This window comes from Ranitomeya variabilis, chromosome 2, assembly GCF_051348905.1.
Source record: "Ranitomeya variabilis isolate aRanVar5 chromosome 2, aRanVar5.hap1, whole genome shotgun sequence".
NCBI lineage: Eukaryota > Metazoa > Chordata > Amphibia > Anura > Dendrobatidae > Ranitomeya > Ranitomeya variabilis.
In genome coordinates, this window is record NC_135233.1 from 895068637 (window position 1) to 895088073 (window position 19437).

The 19437-nt window shown below is 45.3% G+C and overlaps 1 protein-coding gene across 2 annotated transcripts in view; it reads left to right on the plus strand.

The window, feature by feature from the left end:
• Window positions 1-19437, plus strand: part of ZMAT3 (zinc finger matrin-type 3) — an 84233-nt gene that overhangs the window by 4517 nt on the left and 60279 nt on the right. The window contains exon 2 of one of the 2 annotated variants that reach the window (XM_077290497.1): window positions 15978-16057. The exons of the other annotated variant lie outside the window; for it this stretch is intronic. The gene's annotated coding sequence lies outside the window, so the exon portion shown is untranslated. The remainder of the gene's footprint in view (window positions 1-15977; window positions 16058-19437) is intronic. 2 annotated transcript variants of the gene reach the window in all.

The window sequence follows — 19437 nt, forward strand, 5'->3', positions numbered from 1 at the left end:
GCCCGCACAGTGGTATATCCAGCACAGCCCGCACAGGGGTATATAGAGCACAGCCCGCACAGGGATATATAGAGCACAGCCCGCACAGGGGTATATAGAGCACAGCCAACACAGTGGTATATAGAGCACAGCCCGCACAGGGGTATATAGAGCACAGCCCGCACAGGGGTATATAGAGCACAGCCCGCACAGGGGTATATAGAGCACAGCCCGCACAGGGGTATATAGAGCACAGCCCGCACAGGGATATATAGAGCACAGCCCGCACAGGGATATATAGAGCACAGCCCCACAGGGATATATAGAGCACAGCCCGCACAGGGATATATAGAGCACAGCCCGCACAGGGGTATATAGAGCACAGCCCGCACAGGGGTATATAGAGCACAGCCCGCACAGGGGTATATAGAGCACAGCCCGCACAGGGGTATATACAGCACAGCCCGCACAGGGGTATATACAGCACAGCCCGCACAGGGATATATACAGCACAGCCCACATCTCATCTCCCCCCCCGATAATGGCCCCACAGTCCAGTTAAAAAGAAAAAAAAAAAAAAACTCTCCTCGCCTTTCCTTTTGCCCGCGCTGCTCCCGGCGGCTGCAGTCTGCCCAGGACACAGCAGGTGCGCGATGATATGACGTCATCGCGCACCCGCAGTGAGTGTACTGTCAGAGGCAGAGCGGGGAATGATGGGAGAGGAAGCATCAGGAGACGCTCTCTCCTCCATCATTGCATTGAACTGTACCGGTGTCATAGACGCCGGTATAGTTAAATGCGGCGGCGGCGGCGGCACTGGCGGGGGGTGGGGGGGAACAGTGCAGCGGGCGGCCCACTACTGGCACCGGCTCTTCTGGCATTTGCCAGAAGTGCCCGATGGCCAGTCCGGCCCCGCAGGTCAGGGGCCGGCCCTGGGCCCCTGACCTGCGGGGACCGGTCGCAATGGCGACCGCTGCGACCACGGTAGTTACGCCCCTGCATACACTATATAAAAAGACACAAATGCTTGTTTTTCTCAATATTTGACATGAAATCAGAATAAACCTTATTTACGATTACCATAATTATTAGTATTTGCCAAATGCCAGAATAATGAGAGAGAGAGAATGTTTTAATGCATTTTTATTACTGCAAAGTCAAAAGTTTACATACATTTTATTAGTATTTAGTACCATTGCCCTTAAACTGAATGACTTGGGTCAAACGTTTGGGATATCCTTACACAAGCTTCTCCCAATAGTTGGTTGGAATTTTAGCCCATTACTCCTGACAAAACTGGTGTAACTGATCCAGGTTTGTAGGTCGCCTTGTTCACACCTGCCTTTTCAGCTTTGCCCATAAATTTTCAATAGGATAGAGATCAGGGCTTTGTGATGGCCAATCCTAAAATTGACTTTGTTTTGGCAAATATTCCAGTGACCCCAACAGACATCCATTATTTGGTGGTCTACTGGCACAGGCTGGTGCTAAGTCCTCTCCATTTAGGGTGTCAGTAGGTGGTGTTAGATCAGTTGTGTCCAAATAACTGAGAAGCGTTAGAGAAATGATGTACCGTATTTTTCGGACTATAAGACGCACCGAACCATAAGACGCACCCCAAATTTGGGTTGAAAATTGATGTGCCGTTTGCGCTGCCCGTCGACTCACATCATCTGATGGAATTCATCATACCCGAGGCCTGAGATCCCGCCCCGCAGTGTGAATAAATCAGAACACACTGCGGGGCGGGATCTCGGGCCTCGGGTACACGCAGGCGCGAGATGAATTCCATCAGATGAGAGTCGAAGGGCAGCGCAAACGGCACTTGCCCGAAAAAGAAAAGCACAGCGCAGGCGACGGGTACGTTACTGAAGATAGAGGAGGCGGCGCCAGGTGCACAGAGGGGCTGACTGATGGCTGAGAGGAGGCGGTTGTGTCCGGGGGAAAAGACGTGCCCCACAGACAGACTAAAGGTATGGCGCCAAAATTATAAAAATTAATATTGCTGCATTGGAAGGGAGCACAAAAAGAAGAGCCACCTTGACAGAATGCAGCCTTAGTGCTGCAAAAGGTGGCTCTTTTAGTTAAAAACATCGGAGGGGGGGTGACAGGTTCCATTTAATCTTATGTACCCCTATGTAAAATCTTCAACAGGGCCCACAACTATTTCTGGTCTTTAATAGTGTTGGTCTTTCATATGAACCAAAGGGATGTTTTGGGCCTACCTAGGCTTCGGGGCCCAGATGAGACAGCAATTCTTTTATCCAGGTACGTCCGTGGACAGGTGACATATCCCACTGTGGAGTAGACATACAGTGGTGTACATCATGGATGGGCTTTCATTGTAATACTATGGTCTCCTGTATATACCTCTGTATGGAATAGTATACAGTAGACTACAAAAGTATACCAGCCCATCGATGTGCTTTGCATGCTTTGCATACACTAGGAACTTTTTTCTGGATTACTGGCTCATACACCCATCATCATGGTATCATAAACCGGCCTAAAGTCTCAGCTTTACCTCCATCTTTCTGTAACTAGAGTTTGTCAACCGTATAAATTAGATCCCTAGAAATTTGGGCATATGTCGTTGCATGGAGGTATTCATCTCCAGAATCTTTGCCACCCACACTAGCTACTTCTCATCATTAGGCCTGGGTCACTCAACCGTATTATCTCTCATCCAAGAAAATCTGTCCAATTATGCAAATGACTCTGATCATAGTGTGTTCCCAATTTATCAGATTGGGGAAAAATGTCTCCATCTTCTCCATTCTCAGTGCAGTCCAATTTTCACAAAGATGGCATACGAGTGTGGTCCGATTTTTTTTAATAATTTTTTTTTTTTTTCCATGGACCCATTGACTTGTATGGCCAAGCGTGATCAGATGCAAATCGGGCATGTTGCTGTTATTTTATTTTTTTCCCTCAGACAGATTCGGTGTAAGGAAAAAAGCGGACATGTGTGCGGCCCTATAGATTAACATTGGCGAGAGCGATCTGATCTTTTGGCGGGTTACACTCAGACCGAAAATATGGTCATTTGCACAAGCCCTTAGGATGTATGGTTTTGCAGGAACCGGAACTACGGACCAGTAAGTTTGAGGTTGTAGAAGATTTCTCATGTATGGGCAGAGACAGACTGCCGTGTAAGGGTATGTGCACACGGTCAGGAATGGCTCAGTATTTGTTCAGGATTTGATGCAGGTGAAATCTGCATCAAATCTGCATCTGAAGTCACTGGCAGGTCACCTGCATTTTTGATGCATTTTTACATGCGTTTTTGATGTGTTTTTTCATTGCATGCATTTTTTTGTCACTTGAAATAACGCTAATTAAATGTTGGCTTCTGGATTCAAGAAATCCCATTCCTACTATGCGTGCAACGATGCCCGCAGCTCACCCGCAGAGACGGACATGTGACGCGTCTTTCCAGACTGCAGCGTGTCAATTTATGTAGCGGAGACGCTCAGTCTCTGCTGCGTAAATTACCCATAAACTTTCATTAGATGTGGTAAAACTGCATTATCTTCCTAGTCACATGCACATGTGCATTAAGGGAATCTGTCACCTCATTTTGCCGCTATAAACTGCCGCCACCACCATCAGGGGCTTATCTACAGCATTATGTAATGCTGTAGATAAGCCCCCGATATAACGTGAAAGATAAGAAAAACAAGTTAGATTATAAGTTAGATTATACTCACCCAGGGGCGGTCCAGTGCGGTCCGGTCCGATGGGCGTCGCGGTCCGGGTCCGGCGCCTCCCATCTTCATACGATGTTGTCAACCTCCTTGATTCTGTCGCGGCTCCTGTGCAGGCGTAATTCTCTGCCCTGTTGAAGGCAGAGCAAAGTACTGCAGTGCGCAGGCGCCGGGAAAGGTCAGAGAGGCCCAGCGCCTGCGCACTGCAGTACTTTACGCTGCCCACAACAGGGCAAATCAGTATGCCTGCGCAGGAGCTGCGACAGAAGCAAGGAAGAGGACGTCATCGTATGAAGATGGGAGGCGCCGGACCCAGACCTGCAATGCCCATCGGACCGCATCGGATCGTGCCCCCAGGTGAGTATAATCTAACTTGGTTTTCTTATCTTTCAGGTTACATAGGGGGCTTATCTACAGCATTACAGAATGCTGTAGATAAGCCCCTAATGGCGGTGACCGCAGCTTATAGTGGCAAAATGAGGTGACAGATTCCCTATTATTGCGGGAACGCAGCTTACAACGCATGTGTACTAATTTAAATAATGGTGAATCTTGTGACACACAGCAGGAAGTACATGACACAGGAAGTGGAGGAAAGCACAGAGGGGTCCCCTCCTTTTTTTTAAATAAATAAATAATTTAAAAAAATAGTGTGGAGTCCCCCTATATATGTTAACTAGGCAGAGTAAAGCAGTCTGCTGGGACTGGTATTTCAGGCTTGTAAGGCTCCAATATCCATGAACCTTACCAGCCTGATAATAGCAGGCCGTAGCAGTCTGTTTACCTTGGAAGGTTAGCAAAAATAGTGGGATCCCCCCAATATAAGATAGCGTGGGGTCCCTCCATTTTTGGTAACTAGCTAAGGAAAAAAGCAGACAGCTGCGGCCTGGTATTCTCAGGCTGATGAGGCCCATGGATTTTGGCCCTCACCACCCTAAAAATAGCAGCCACAGCCGCCCCACAATCGGCACATCCAAAGATGCGACAATTGTGGCACTTGACCCAGCTCTTCTCACTTGCCCTGTAATGGCCAGTGAGGTTCATATTTGTGGGGTTGATGTCACCTTTGTATTGTCAGGTGACATCAAGCCCACGGCTTAGTAATGGAGAGGCGTCTATAAGATGCCTTTTCATTACTAATCCTATAGTTACATGATAAAGATTCTTCCAGAATAAAGTATTTTAATTGAAATAATGACACTGACTCCTTTAAACCCTTTACCCCCAAGGGTAGTTTGCATTTTAATGACCAGGCCAATTTTTATAATTCTGACCACTTTCCCTTTATAGAATAACTCTGGAATGCTTCCATGGATCCCAGTGATTCTGACAGTGTTTTCTAGTGACATATTGTACTTTATGATAGTGGTAAAATTTCTTTGATATTACTTGCGTATTTGTGGGAAAAAATGGAAATTTGGTGAAAATTTTGCAATTTTCCAATTGTGAGTTTTCATGATCTTAAATCACAGACATCTCACACAAAATAGTTATTAAGTAACATTTCCCACATGTCTACTTTACATCAGCACAATTTTGGAACCAAAATTTTTTTGCTAGGAAGTGTTAAGGGTTAAAAGTTGATCAGCGATTTCTAATTTTTACAACACCATTTTTTTTAGGGACCACATCACATTTGAAGTCACTTTGAGGGGTCTATATGATAGAAAATACCCAAAAGTGACACCATTCTAAAAACTGCACACCTCAAAACTACATTCAAGAAGTTTATTAACCCTTCAGGTGCTTCACAGGAATTTTTGGAATGTTTAAAAAAAATGAACATTTCATTTTTTTTTCACAAAAAATTTACTTCAGATGACATTTGCTTTATTTTACCAAGGGTAACAGGAGAAATTGGACCCCAAAAGTTGTTGTGCAATCTGTCTTGAGTATGCTGATACCCCATATGTGGGGGTAAACTACTGTTTGGGCGCATGGCAGAGCTCGGAAGGGAAGGAGCGCCGTTTGACTTTTTCAACGCAAAATTGGCTGGAATTGAGATGGGACGCCATGTTGCGTTTGGAGAGCCCCTGATATGCCTAAACATTGAAACCCCCCACAAGTGACACCATTTTGGAAAGTAGACCCCCTAAGGAGCTTATCTAGAGGTGTGGTGAGCACTTTGACTCACCAAGTGCTTCACAGAAGTTTATAATGCAGAACCGTAAAAATAAAAAATCATATTTTTTCACAAAAATGATCTTTTCGCCCCCAATTTTTTATTTTCCCAAGGGTAAGAGAAGAAATTGGACCCCAAAAGTTGTCCAATTTGTCCTGAGTACGCTGATACCCATATGTGGGGGGGAACCACTGTTTGGGCGCATGGGAGGGCTCGGAAGGGAAGGAGCGCCATTTTGAATGCAGACTTAGATGGAATGGTCTGCAGGCGTCACATTGCGTTTGCAGAGCCCCTAATGTACCTAAACAGTAAAAAAAAAAACACAAGTGACACCATTTTGGAAAGTAGACCCCCTAAGCAACTCATCTAGATGTGTTGTGAGAGTTTTGAACCCTCAAGTGTTTCACTACAGTTTATAACGCATAGCCGTGAAAATAAAAAATAAAAATTTCCCCCCAAAATTATTTTTTAGCCCCCAGTTTTGTATTTTCCCAAGGGTAACAGGAGAAATTGGACCCCAAAAGTTGTTGTCCAATTTGTCTTGAGTACGCTGATACCCCATATGTGGAGGGGAACCACCGTTTGGGCGCATGGGAGGGCTCGGAAGGGAAGGAGCGCCATTTGGAATGCAGACAGATGGAATGGTCTGCAGGCGTCACATTGCGTTTGCAGAGCCCCTAATGTACCTAAACAGTAGAAACCCCCCACAAGTGACACCATTTTGGAAAGTAGACCCCCTAAGGAACTCATCTAGATGTGTTGTGAGAGCTTTGAACCCCCAATTGTTTCACTACAGTTTATAACGCAGAGCCATGCAAATAAAAAATATTTTTTTTTCCACAAAAATTATTTTTTAGCCCCCAGTTTTGTATTTTCCCAAGGGTAACAGGAGAAATTGGACACCAAAAGTTCTTCTCCAATGTGTTCCGAGTACGCTGATACCCCATATGTTGGGGTAAACCGCTGTTTGGGCGCACGAGAGAGCTCGGAAGGGAAGGAGCACTGTTTTACTTTTTCAAAGCAGAATTGGCTGAAATTGAGATCGGACGCCATGTCGCGTTTGGAGAGCCCCTGATGTGCCTAAACAGTGGAAACCCCCCAATTATAACTGAAACCCTAATCCAAACACACCCCTAACGGTAACCCTAACCACACCTCTAACCCAGACACACCCCTAACCCTAATCCCAACCCTATTCCCAACCGTAGATGTAATCCAAACCCTAACCCTAACTTTAGCCCCAACCCTAACTTTAGCCCCAACCCTAACTGTAGCCTTAACCCTAACCCCCAACCCTAACCCTAGCCCCAACCTAACGCTAGCTCCAACCCTAGCCCCAACCCTAGCCCCAACCCTAGCCCTAACCCTAGCCCTAACCCTAGCCCTAACCCTAGCCCTAACCCTAGCCCCAACCCTAACCCTAGCCCTAACCCTAGCCCTAGCCCTAACCCTAATGGTAAAATGGAAATAAATACATTTTTACAATTTTTTTATTTTTCCCTAACTAAGGGGGTGATTAAGGGGGGTTTGATTTACTTTTATAGCGGGTTTTTTAGCGGATTTTTATGATTGGCAGCTGTCACACCCTGAAAGAAGCTTTTTATTGCAAAAAATATGTTTTGCGTTACCACATTTTGAGAGCTATAATTTTTCCATATTTGAGTCCACAGAGTCATGTGAGGTCTTGTTTTTTGCGGAACGAGTTGACGTTTTTATTGGTAACATGCTCGGGCACGGGAGATTTTTTGATCGCTTTTTATTCCGATTTTTGTGAGGCAGAATGACCAAAAACCAGCTATTCATGAATTTCTTTTGGGGGAGGCGTTTATACCGTTCCGCGTTTGGTAAAATGGATAAAGCAGTTTTATTCTTCGGGTCAGTACGATTACAGCGACACCTCATTTCTATCATTTTTTTTCTGTTTTGGCGCTTTTATACGATAAAAACTATTTTACAGAAAAAATAAGTATTTTGGCCTCACTTTATTCTGAGGACTATAACTTTTTTATTTTTTCGCTGATGATGCTATATGGTGGCTCGTTTTTTGCGGGACAAGATGACGTTTGCAGCGGTACCATGGTTATTTATATCTGTCTTTTTGATCACGTGTTATTCTACTTTTTGTTTGGCGGTATGAGAATAAAGCGTTGTTTTTAGCCTCGTTTTTTTTTATTTTTTTTTATGGTGTTCACTGAAGGGATTAACTAGTGATATAGTTTTATAGGTGGGGTCGTTACGGACGCGGCGATACTAAATATGTGTACTTTTATTGTTTGATTTTTTTTATTTAGATAAAGGAATGTATTTATGGGAATAATATATATATTTTTTTTCTTTATTTAGGAATTTTTTTTTCTTTTTTTTTTTTACACATGTGGGAATTTTTTTTTACTTTTTTACTTTGTCCCAGGGGGGGACATCACAGATCAGTGATCTGACAGTGTGCACAGCACTCTGTCAGATCACCGATCTCACTTACAGCCGTGCAGGGCAGGCTGCAGCTTTCATCTGCAGCCAGCTCTGCACCCGGAAGTAATCCCTGCAGGACCCGGATGCAGCCCCGCGGCCATTTTGGATCCGGGGCCTGCAGGGATAGGAGGTAGGAGACCCTCGCAGCAACGCGATCACATCGCGTTGCTCCGGGGGTCTCAGGGAAGCCCGCAGGGAGCCCCCTCCCTGCGCGATGCTTCCCTGTACCGCCGGCACACCGCAATCATGTTTGATCACGGTGTGCCGGGGGTTAATGTGCCGGGGGTGGTCCGTGACTGCTCCTGGCACATAGTGCCGGATGTCAGCTGCGATAGGCAGCTGACACCCGGCCGCGATCGGCCGCGCTCTGTTGTGATTCGGTTTGTGGGCTCCCCCGGTGGTCTCTTGTGGTACTGGTGTCCTGCAAGCTTTGCTTTCTCAGTTCACCTGTTCCTATCAGGATGTGGGAGTATCCTATTTAGCCTTGCTCCTCAGTCATTCTTATGCCGGCCATCAATGTAACCAGAGTGATTCTGTTGCATGTTCCTGCTCCCAGTCTGCTGCTCAGCTAAGTTGGACTATTAGTCCTTAAGTCTATTTTTGTATGTTTTGTCCAGTTTGCAGTTATGTGAATCTCTGCAGCTGGAAGCTCTTGTTGGGCTGAAATTACCACTCCAGTGGCATGAGTTGTCACATGAGTTAAGGTAATTTCAGGATGGTGTTTTGATAGGGTTTTGTAGCTGACCGCGAAGTCCACTATTGTATCTTTCTGCTATCTAGTTAGTGGGCCTCGCTGTGCTAAATCTGCTTTCATACTACGTGTGTCTTTTCATCTGAACTCACCGTTATTATATGTGGGGGGCTACTATCTCCTGTGGGGACATTCTCTGGAGGCAAGCCAGAACTGTGTTTCTTCTACCAGGGGTAGTTAGTTCTCCGGCTGGCGCGAGGCATCTAGAGAAAACGCAGGTATGCCCCCTGGCTACTTCTAGTGTGGTGTATAGGTTTAGCATCGCGGTTAGCTCTAGTTTCCATCACCCGAGAGCTTGTCCGTTTTTCTATGCTCCTGATGTTCCCTTGCCATTGGGAACCATAACAGTATGGCCGGCCACATGTTTAATCTATAGGCTGAAGCAGGAGAGAAAAGGAACTGTGTGAAATTTTTTTTTTTTTTTTTTTCCTTCCTCTGAAGTTGCACTCCTGCTCTAATTGCAGTCTCCTGCTTTCCTCTCCTCTTAACCCCTGAATGGCTCAGACTTTATCTGTTGAAATATGGATCCCCAGAGTCTGGCTATAAATTTGAATAATCTTGCCGCTAAAGTTCAGAATATACAAGATTTTCTGTTACATGCTCCTCGGTCTGAACCTAAAATTCCTATACCGGAGTTTTTCTCTGGAGATCGATCTTGTTTTCTGAATTTTAAATACAATTGTAAATTGTTTCTTTCGCTGAGATCTCATTCTGCTGGAGATCCTGCCCAGCAGGTAAAAATTGTTATTTCTTTACTGCGGGGTGACCCTCAAAATTGGGCATTTTCATTGGCACCAGGGGATCCTGCGTTGCTCAATGTGGATGCGTTTTTTCTGGCTTTAGGGTTGCTTTATGAGGAACCAAATTTAGAGATACAGGCTGAAAAAGCCCTGATAGCCCTCTCTCAGGGGCAAGATGAAGCCGAAATATATTGCCAAAAATTTCGAAAATGGTCTGTGCTTACTCAGTGGAATGAGTGCGCTCTGGCGGCAATTTTCAGAGAAGGTCTCTCTGATGCTGTAAAGGACGTCATGGTGGGGTTTCCTGCGCCTACGGGTCTGAATGAGTCCATGACATTGGCTATTCAGATTGATCGGCGTTTACGGGAACGCAAACCTGTGCACCATTTGGCGGTGTCTTTTGAGAAGGCACCACAGAGTATGCAATGTGATAGTTTTCTGTCCAGAAGCGAACGACAGAATTATAGGCGCAAAAATGGCTTGTGCTTCTATTGTGGAAATTCTACTCATGTTATATCAGCATGCTCTAAACGAACAAAGAAAGTTGATAAATCCTCTGCTATTGGCACTTTGCAGTCCAAGTTTATTTTGTCTGTGACTCTAATTTGTTCGTTATCTTCTATTGTCGCGGATGCTTATGTGGATTCTGGCGCCGCTTTGAGTCTTATGGATTGGTCCTTTGCCAGGCGCTGTGGGTTTGATCTAGAGCCTCTGGAAGTTCCTATACCTTTAAAGGGTATTGATTCTACACCATTGGCTAGTAATAAACCACAATACTGGACACAAGTGACTATGCGGATGACTCCAGACCATCAAGAGGTTATTCGCTTCCTTGTACTGTATAATCTTCATGATGTGTTAGTGCTGGGATTACCATGGTTGCAAACTCATAACCCAGTCCTTGACTGGAAAACCATGTCTGTACTAAGCTGGGGATGTCAGGGAAATCATGGGGACACATCTTTGGTTTCCATTGCTTCATCTATTCCCTCTGAGATCCCGGTGTTTTTGTCTGATTATCGTGATGTTTTTGAGGAATCTACTCTTAATTCTCTTCCCCCTCACAGAGATTGCGATTGCGCCATAGATTTGATTCCTGGCAGTAAATTTCCTAAGGGTCGTCTATTCAATCTGTCTGTACCTGAGCATGCTGCTATGCGAGAATATATTAGGGAGTCCTTGGAAAAGGGACATATTCGTCCTTCGTCGTCTCCTTTAGGAGCGGGGTTCTTTTTCGTAGCTAAAAGTGATGGTTCTTTGAGACCTTGTATTGATTATAGACTCTTGAATAAGATCACAGTCAAGTATCAGTATCCTTTGCCATTGCTGACAGATTTATTTGCTCGCATTAAGGGGGCGAAGTGGTTTTCTAAGATTGATCTTCGCGGTGCGTATAATTTGGTGCGAATTAAGCAGGGGGATGAGTGGAAAACCGCATTTAATACGCCCGAGGGCCATTTTGAGTATTTGGTAATGCCTTTTGGTCTGTCAAATGCCCCTTCGGTCTTTCAGTCTTTTATGCACAATATTTTCCGTGAATATCTGGATAAATTCATGATTGTGTATTTGGACGATATTTTGATTTTTTCGGATGACTGGGAATCTCATGTTCAACAGGTTAGGAGGGTTTTTCAGGTGTTACGGACCAATTCTCTGTTTGTAAAGGGTTCCAAGTGTGTTTTTGGGGTTCAGAAGATTTCTTTTCTGGGGTACATTTTTTCCCCCTCTTCTATTGAGATGGATCCTGTTAAGGTTCGGGCTATTTGTGACTGGACGCAACCGACTTCTCTTAAGAGCCTTCAGAAATTTTTGGGCTTTGCTAATTTTTATCGTCGATTCATAACTGGTTTTTCTAGCGTTGTCAAGCCTTTGACTGATTTGACTAAAAAAGGTGCTGATGTTGCAGATTGGTCTCCCGCTGCTGTGGAGGCCTTTCGGGAGCTTAAGCGCCGCTTTTCTTCTGCTCCTGTGTTGCGCCAGCCTGATGTTTCACTTCCTTTTCAGGTGGAAGTTGATGCTTCCGAGATTGGAGCGGGGGCGGTTTTGTCGCAGAAAAGTTCAGATTGTTCAGTGATGAGACCTTGTGCGTTCTTTTCTCGAAAATTTTCGCCCGCCGAGCAAAACTATGATGTCGGTAATCGGGAGCTTTTGGCGATGAAGTGGGCATTCGAGGAGTGGCGTCATTGGCTTGAGGGTGCTAAACATCAGGTGGTGGTCTTGACTGATCACAAAAATTTGATTTATCTTGAGTCGGCCAGACGTCTGAATCCTAGACAGGTGCGCTGGTCGTTGTTTTTCTCCCGGTTTAATTTTGTGGTCTCATATCTGCCAGGTTCTAAAAATGTGAAGGCGGATGCCCTTTCTAGAAGTTTTGAACCTGATTCCCCTGGTGATTCTAAACCTACGGGTATCCTTAAGGATGGGGTGATATTGTCTGCTGTCTTCCCAGACCTGCGACGTGCTTTACAAGAGTTTCAGGCGGATCGGCCTGATCGTTGTCCGCCTGGTAGATTGTTTGTGCCGGATGAGTGGACCAGTAGAGTCATCTCAGAGGTTCGTTCTTCTGCGTTGGCAGGTCATCCGGGAATTTTTGGTACCAGAGATTTGGTGGCTAGGTCCTTCTGGTGGCCTTCCCTGTCTCGGGACGTGCGTACTTTTGTGCAGTCTTGTGATGTTTGTGCTCGGGCCAAGCCTTGTTGTTCTCGGGCTAGTGGTTTGTTGTTGCCCTTGCCTGTTCCGAAGAGGCCTTGGACACACATCTCTATGGATTTTATTTCTGATCTCCCTGTTTCTCAGAAAATGTCTGTCATCTGGGTGGTGTGTGACCGTTTTTCTAAGATGGTTCATTTGGTGCCCTTGCCCAAGCTGCCTTCCTCATCTGAGTTGGTGCCCCTGTTTTTTCAGAATGTGGTTCGGTTGCATGGTATCCCAGAGAATATAGTTTCCGACAGGGGATCCCAGTTTGTGTCCAGATTTTGGCGGGCGTTTTGTGCCAGGATGGGCATTGATTTGTCTTTTTCGTCTGCATTTCATCCCCAGACAAATGGCCAGACGGAGCGTACTAATCAAACCTTGGAGACTTATTTGAGGTGTTTCGTGTCTGCTGATCAGGATGACTGGGTCACCTTTTTGCCGTTGGCTGAATTTGCACTTAATAATCGGGCCAGTTCTGCTACTTTGGTTTCCCCTTTCTTTTGCAATTCGGGGTTCCATCCTCGTTTTTCATCTGGTCAGGTGGAATCTTCGGATTGTCCTGGAGTGGATACTATGGTGGATAGGTTGCATCGTATTTGGGGTCAGGTGGTGGACAATTTGGGGTTGTCCCAAGAGAGGACTCAGCGTTTTGCTAATCGCCATCGTCGTGTTGGTCCTCGTCTTCGTGTTGGGGACTTGGTGTGGTTGTCTTCCCGTTTTGTCCCTATGAGGGTCTCTTCTCCTAAGTTTAAGCCTCGGTTCATCGGTCCTTATAAGATTTTGGAAATTCTTAACCCTGTATCTTTTCGTTTGGACCTCCCAGCATCCTTTGCTATCCATAATGTCTTCCATCGGTCATTATTGCGGAGGTATGAGGTACCAGTTGTGCCTTCCGTTGAGCCTCCAGCTCCTGTGCTGGTTGAGGGTGAATTGGAGTACGTGGTGGAGAAAATCTTGGACTCCCGTGTTTCCAGACGGAGACTTCAATATCTGGTGAAGTGGAAGGGCTACGGTCAAGAGGATAATTCTTGGGTTACAGCTTCTGATGTTCATGCCTCTGATTTGGTCCGTGCCTTTCATAGGGCTCATCCGGATCGCCCTGGTGGTTCTTGTGAGGGTTCGGTGCCCCCTCCTTAGGGGGGGGGTACTGTTGTGATTCGGTTTGTGGGCTCCCCCGGTGGTCTCTTGTGGTACTGGTGTCCTGCAAGCTTTGCTTTCTCAGTTCACCTGTTCCTATCAGGATGTGGGAGTATCCTATTTAGCCTTGCTCCTCAGTCATTCTTATGCCGGCCATCAATGTAACCAGAGTGATTCTGCTGCATGTTCCTGCTCCCAGTCTGCTGCTCAGCTAAGTTGGACTATTAGTCCTTAAGTCTATTTTTGTATGTTTTGTCCAGTTTGCAGTTATGTGAATCTCTGCAGCTGGAAGCTCTTGTTGGGCTGAAATTACCACTCCAGTGGCATGAGTTGTCACATGAGTTAAGGTAATTTCAGGATGGTGTTTTGATAGGGTTTTGTAGCTGACCGCGAAGTCCACTATTGTATCTTTCTGCTATCTAGTTAGTGGGCCTCGCTGTGCTAAATCTGCTTTCATACTACGTGTGTCTTTTCATCTGAACTCACCGTTATTATATGTGGGGGGCTACTATCTCCTGTGGGGACATTCTCTGGAGGCAAGCCAGAACTGTGTTTCTTCTACCAGGGGTAGTTAGTTCTCCGGCTGGCGCGAGGCATCTAGAGAAAACGCAGGTATGCCCCCTGGCTACTTCTAGTGTGGTGTATAGGTTTAGCATCGCGGTTAGCTCTAGTTTCCATCACCCGAGAGCTTGTCCGTTTTTCTATGCTCCTGATGTTCCCTTGCCATTGGGAACCATAACAGCGCTCCCCCCGTGAGTGCGGCCGATCTTGCTGGACGTACTATTCTGTCCTTGGGAATTAGGGCCCACCCCACATGGACGGAATAGTACGTCCAATGGCAGAAAGGGGTTAAGATCGGATGCCTTGTTGCATTCGGAGAGCCCCTGATGTGCCTAAACAGTGGAAACCCCCCACAAGTAATAATCTCTATTTTTATAAAGCGCTAACATATTCCACAGCGCCTTACAGTTTGCACACATTGACCCCATTTTGGAAAGTAGACTCCCTAAGAAACTTATCTAGATGTGTGGTGAGCACTTTGAATCCCCAAGTGCTTCACAGACGTTTATAACGTAGAGCCGTAAAAATAAAAAATCATAAAAATGATTTTTTTTGGCTCCAATATTTTATTTGTCCAAGGGTAACAGAGGAAATTGGACCCCAAGAGTTATTGTGCGATTGGTCCTGAGTACGCTGATACCCCATATGTGGGGGTAAACCACTGTTTGGGCACGTGGCAGAGCTCAGAAGGGAAGGAGCGCCAGATTTTACTGTTATCATTTTCAGGTGTCATGACCCACTGGGAGAGCCCATGAGTTGCCAAAACAGCAGAACCCCCCATACGTGACCCCATTTTACGAATGACACCTCTCAATGAATTCATCTAGGGCAGTGATCATATTGACATCATGGGTGTGTCACAGAATTTTATACCATTGGGCAGCCATGCGGAGAGATTCGGGAGGAACCGAGCTCTATTTGCCTATTCAAATGAATGGGTCTGTGCACATGTTATCGTGTTTCCTCGGACCGGGTGTCCGTGGGCAAAACACGCTGACGTCTGTTTTTTAATGTCAGCACGGGCAACAAAACATCCAGCACATGTGCATATGCATAACACACATGGATGTCATCCATGTGACACGCATCTGCGCCGGGGAAGAAGCGTTACAGTAAGCGCTGTTCCCTGGCGCCGGGTGCTGAACACGACTCTCATCATTTTCCCCTGCTCTGCCGGCAATCGGCACAACCATCTCTCCTGCTTGTGCCGATTGCCGGCAGAGCAGGGGAGAATGATGAGAGTCGTGTTCAGCACCCAGCGCCGGGGAACAGCGCTTACTGTAACGCTTCTCCCCTGGCGCCCGTCCTTGTGGTACTGATGCGGCACACGCATGCCACAAGTGTGCCGCAAGTATTGCAAACACGGACACTGACATCTCTGGTACCGGAAATATCAGGACGTGTGAAAGAGGTGTTTTAAGACGGTTTTTAATTCCAAAAATAGTTTTTGCATCACCATATTTTGAGAGCTATAATTTTTACAGATTTCGGCCCACAGATTCATGTGAGGTCTTGTTTTTTGCGGGACGAGTTGACGTTTTTATTGGTACCATTTTCGGGCACATGACATTTTTTGATCACTTTTTATTCCAATTTTTGGGAGGCTGAGTGAACAAAAACCAGTAAATCATGAATTTCTTTGGGGGTGGCGTTTATAACGTTCCGCGTGTTGTAAAATTGATAAGGCAGTTTTATTCATCGGGTTAGTACGATTACAGCAATACCTCATTTATATCATTTTTTTATGTTTTGGCGCTTTTATACAATAAAAACTGTTTTATATAAAAAAATAATTATTTTGCATTCCTTTATTCTAGGAGCTGCAACTTTTTAATTTTTCTGGTGATGACGCTGTATGGCGGCTCGTTTTTTGCGGGACAAGATGACGTTTCCAGCGGTACCATGTTTTTATCTGTCTTTTTGATCTTGTATTATTCCACTTTTTGTTTGGCTGTATAATGATAAAGCATTATTTCTTGCCTTGTTGTTTTTTTTTTGTTTTTTTTATGGTGTTCACTAAAGGGGTTTACGAGTGGGACAGTTTTATAGGGCGGGTCATTAGAGATGCGGGGATACCAAATATGTGTACTTTTATTGGTTAGATTTTTTCTTTTTCATTCAAATATTTATTTATTGAGATATATATATATATATATATATATATATATATATATATATTTGAAATGTTTTTACAATTCTTTAAAAAAAAATTTTTTACATTCATTCTAATTTTTGCACTGTGTCCCACTATGGGACAATCATTTTTTGCATGCTGATCGCTTCTATTGCATGCAGGTCTGCATGCTATAGAAGTCAGCTCTGCAGTTTCTGTACTCTAACCTGAGAGACTTCCTGTCATGCTCAGCTCTGGAGACCCGGATGTCGTCATGACGACATTGGGTCTCCACGGCAGCGATCGGGACCCGGCATCACGCCGCTGGGTCTCCGATCCAAAGGCAGAGGGGCTGTCGGCCCCTGTACCGGCACTGGAGTGCTGCGATCGTGTTCGCCTCTGCTACATCTAGATGCCTTTGGCTGAACGATGGCATTATGCCACCATTCAGCCTGACATCCAGAACACAGCTGAGCTTGAAGATGATGAACAAGAGATAGCTCGGTCCCCGGTGGTCATGTGCACTGCAATTCTCGCGATCAGCTGACTGCGAGAACTGCAGTGTAGGTGAACTTCCAGCTAAAACAAGGTACACCATTATTTAAATTAGTACACATGCGTAGTAAGCTGCGTTCCCGCACTTAGTATGCATGTGACTAGGAAGATAATGCAGTTTTACCGAATCTAATGAAAGTATATGGGTAATTTACGCAGCAGAGACTGAGCGTCTCCGCTACATAAATTGACATGCTGCAGTCTGGAAAGACGCACCACATGTCCGTCTCCGCAGGTAAGCCAGAGGCATCTGTGTGCGCATAGTGAGCGTGGCATTTCTTGAAATCCCATCCACTATGATGTAACATTTGGAAGCTGCGGGTTGGACGCTGCGGAAGTACGCACCGTCCAACCCGCAGTGTTTACTGACTGTGGGAACATACCCTAAGGCCGGCGTCACACTGGCGAGTTTTACGGACGTAAGAGCGCAGAAACTACGTCCGTAAAACTCGCATAACATACGGCACAATGATTCTCAATGGGGCTGCTCCTATTAGCCGTATATTACGGTTCAGTATTATACGGCTTTCTACGGCCGTACAAAATCGCAGCATGCTGCGTTTGTCAGCGTACTGCGCAAAAAAATCGCCAATGAAAGTCTATGGGGGCGAGAAGAATACGGATTCCACACGGACCAGCAGTGTGACTTGCGAGAAATACGCAGCGGTGTTAGTGAAAAGTCGGTAATTCAATTGCCGGCTTTTCATTTCTCCTGCACAAACCCGACAGGATATGAGACATGGTTTACATACAGTAAACCATCTCATATCCCCCTTTTTTTTGCATATTCCACACTACTAATGTTAGTAGTGTGTATGTGCAAAATTTCAGCGCTGTAGCTGCTGAAATAAAGGGTTAAATGGCGGAAAAAATTGGCGTGGGCTCCCGCGCAATTTTCTCCGCCAGAGCGGTAAAGCCAGTGACTGAGGGTAGATATTAATAGCCAGGAGAGGGTCCATGGTTATTGGCCCCCCCGTGGCTAAAAACATCTGCCCCCAGCCACCCCAGAAAAGGCACATCTGGAAGATGCGCCTATTCTGGCACTTGGCCACTCTCTTCCCACTCCCTGTAGCGGTGGGATATGGGGTAATGAAGGGTTAATGCCACCTTGCTATTGGAAGGTGACATTAAGCCAGATTAATGATGGAGAGGCGTCAATTATGACACCTATCCATTATTAATCCAATTGTAGGAAAGGGTTAAAAAACACACACACACATGATTGAAAAGTATTTTAATGAAATAAACACAGCGGTTGTTGTAATAATTTATTGTTCTCTCAAATCCATTTGCAGTCCCTCGCTTGGCAACATAATAAACGCACAAGATACATACCTTCTGATGTACTGTCAGGTCCAACGATGTAATCCATCTGAAGGGGTTAACTAATATTACAAGCAGGAGCCCTGCTATAATGCAGCTGTGCTCCGTGCTTGTAATTCCCCTGCGAATGAATGAAATGTAGGTCATTGACCTACATTTCATTCATTCGCGGTGAGGCGCCCTCTGGTGGATGTTCTCATGAACTGCAGCCTGGGAACTTTTTCCCACGCTCCAGGTCATATGAGGACATCCACCAGGGGGCGCATCACCGCGACTGAAGGAAATGTAGGTCAATGACCTACATTTCATTCATTCGCAGGGGAATTACAAGCACGGAGCACAGCTGCATTATAGCAGGGCTCCTGCTTGTAATATTAGTTAACCCCTTCAGATGGATTACATCGTTGGACCTGACAGTACATCAGAAGGTATGTATCTTGTGCGTTTATTATGTTGCCAAGCGAGGGACTGCAAATGGATTTGAGAGAACAATAAATTATTACAACAACCGCTGTGTTTATTTCATTAAAATACTTTTCAATCATGTGTGTGTGTGTTTTTTAACCCTTTCCTACAATTGGATTAATAATGGATAGGTGTCATAATTGACGCCTCTCCATCATTAATCTGGCTTAATGTCACCTTCCAATAGCAAGGTGGCATTAACCCTTCATTACCCCATATCCCACCGCTACAGGGAGTGGGAAGAGAGTGGCCAAGTGCCAGAATAGGCGCATCTTCCAGATGTGCCTTTTCTGGGGTGGCTGGGGGCAGATGTTTTTAGCCACGGGGGGGCCAATAACCATGGACCCTCTCCTGGCTATTAATATCTACCCTCAGTCACTGGCTTTACCGCTCTGGCGGAGAAAATTGCGCGGGAGCCCACGCCAATTTTTTCCGCCATTTAACCCTTTATTTTAGCAGCTACAGCGCTGAAATTTTGCACATACACACTACTAACATTAGTAGTGTGGAATATGCAAAAAAAAAGGGGATATGAGATGGTTTACTATATGTAAACCATGTCTCATATCCTGTCGGGTTTGTGCAGGAGAAATGAAAAGCCGGCAATTGAATTAGCGGCTGTTCACAGATATCGCGCTGAATGAAATCTAAATACAGAATATATATATATGTGTCTCAATGACATATATATATATATATATATATATATATATATATATATATACTGTATATATGTTTTAATGAACATTTGAGCACATAAATCCATTAGATGTCGGTTTTGCAAGCCTGCGAGAAAATCTCGCAGTACGGATGCCATACGG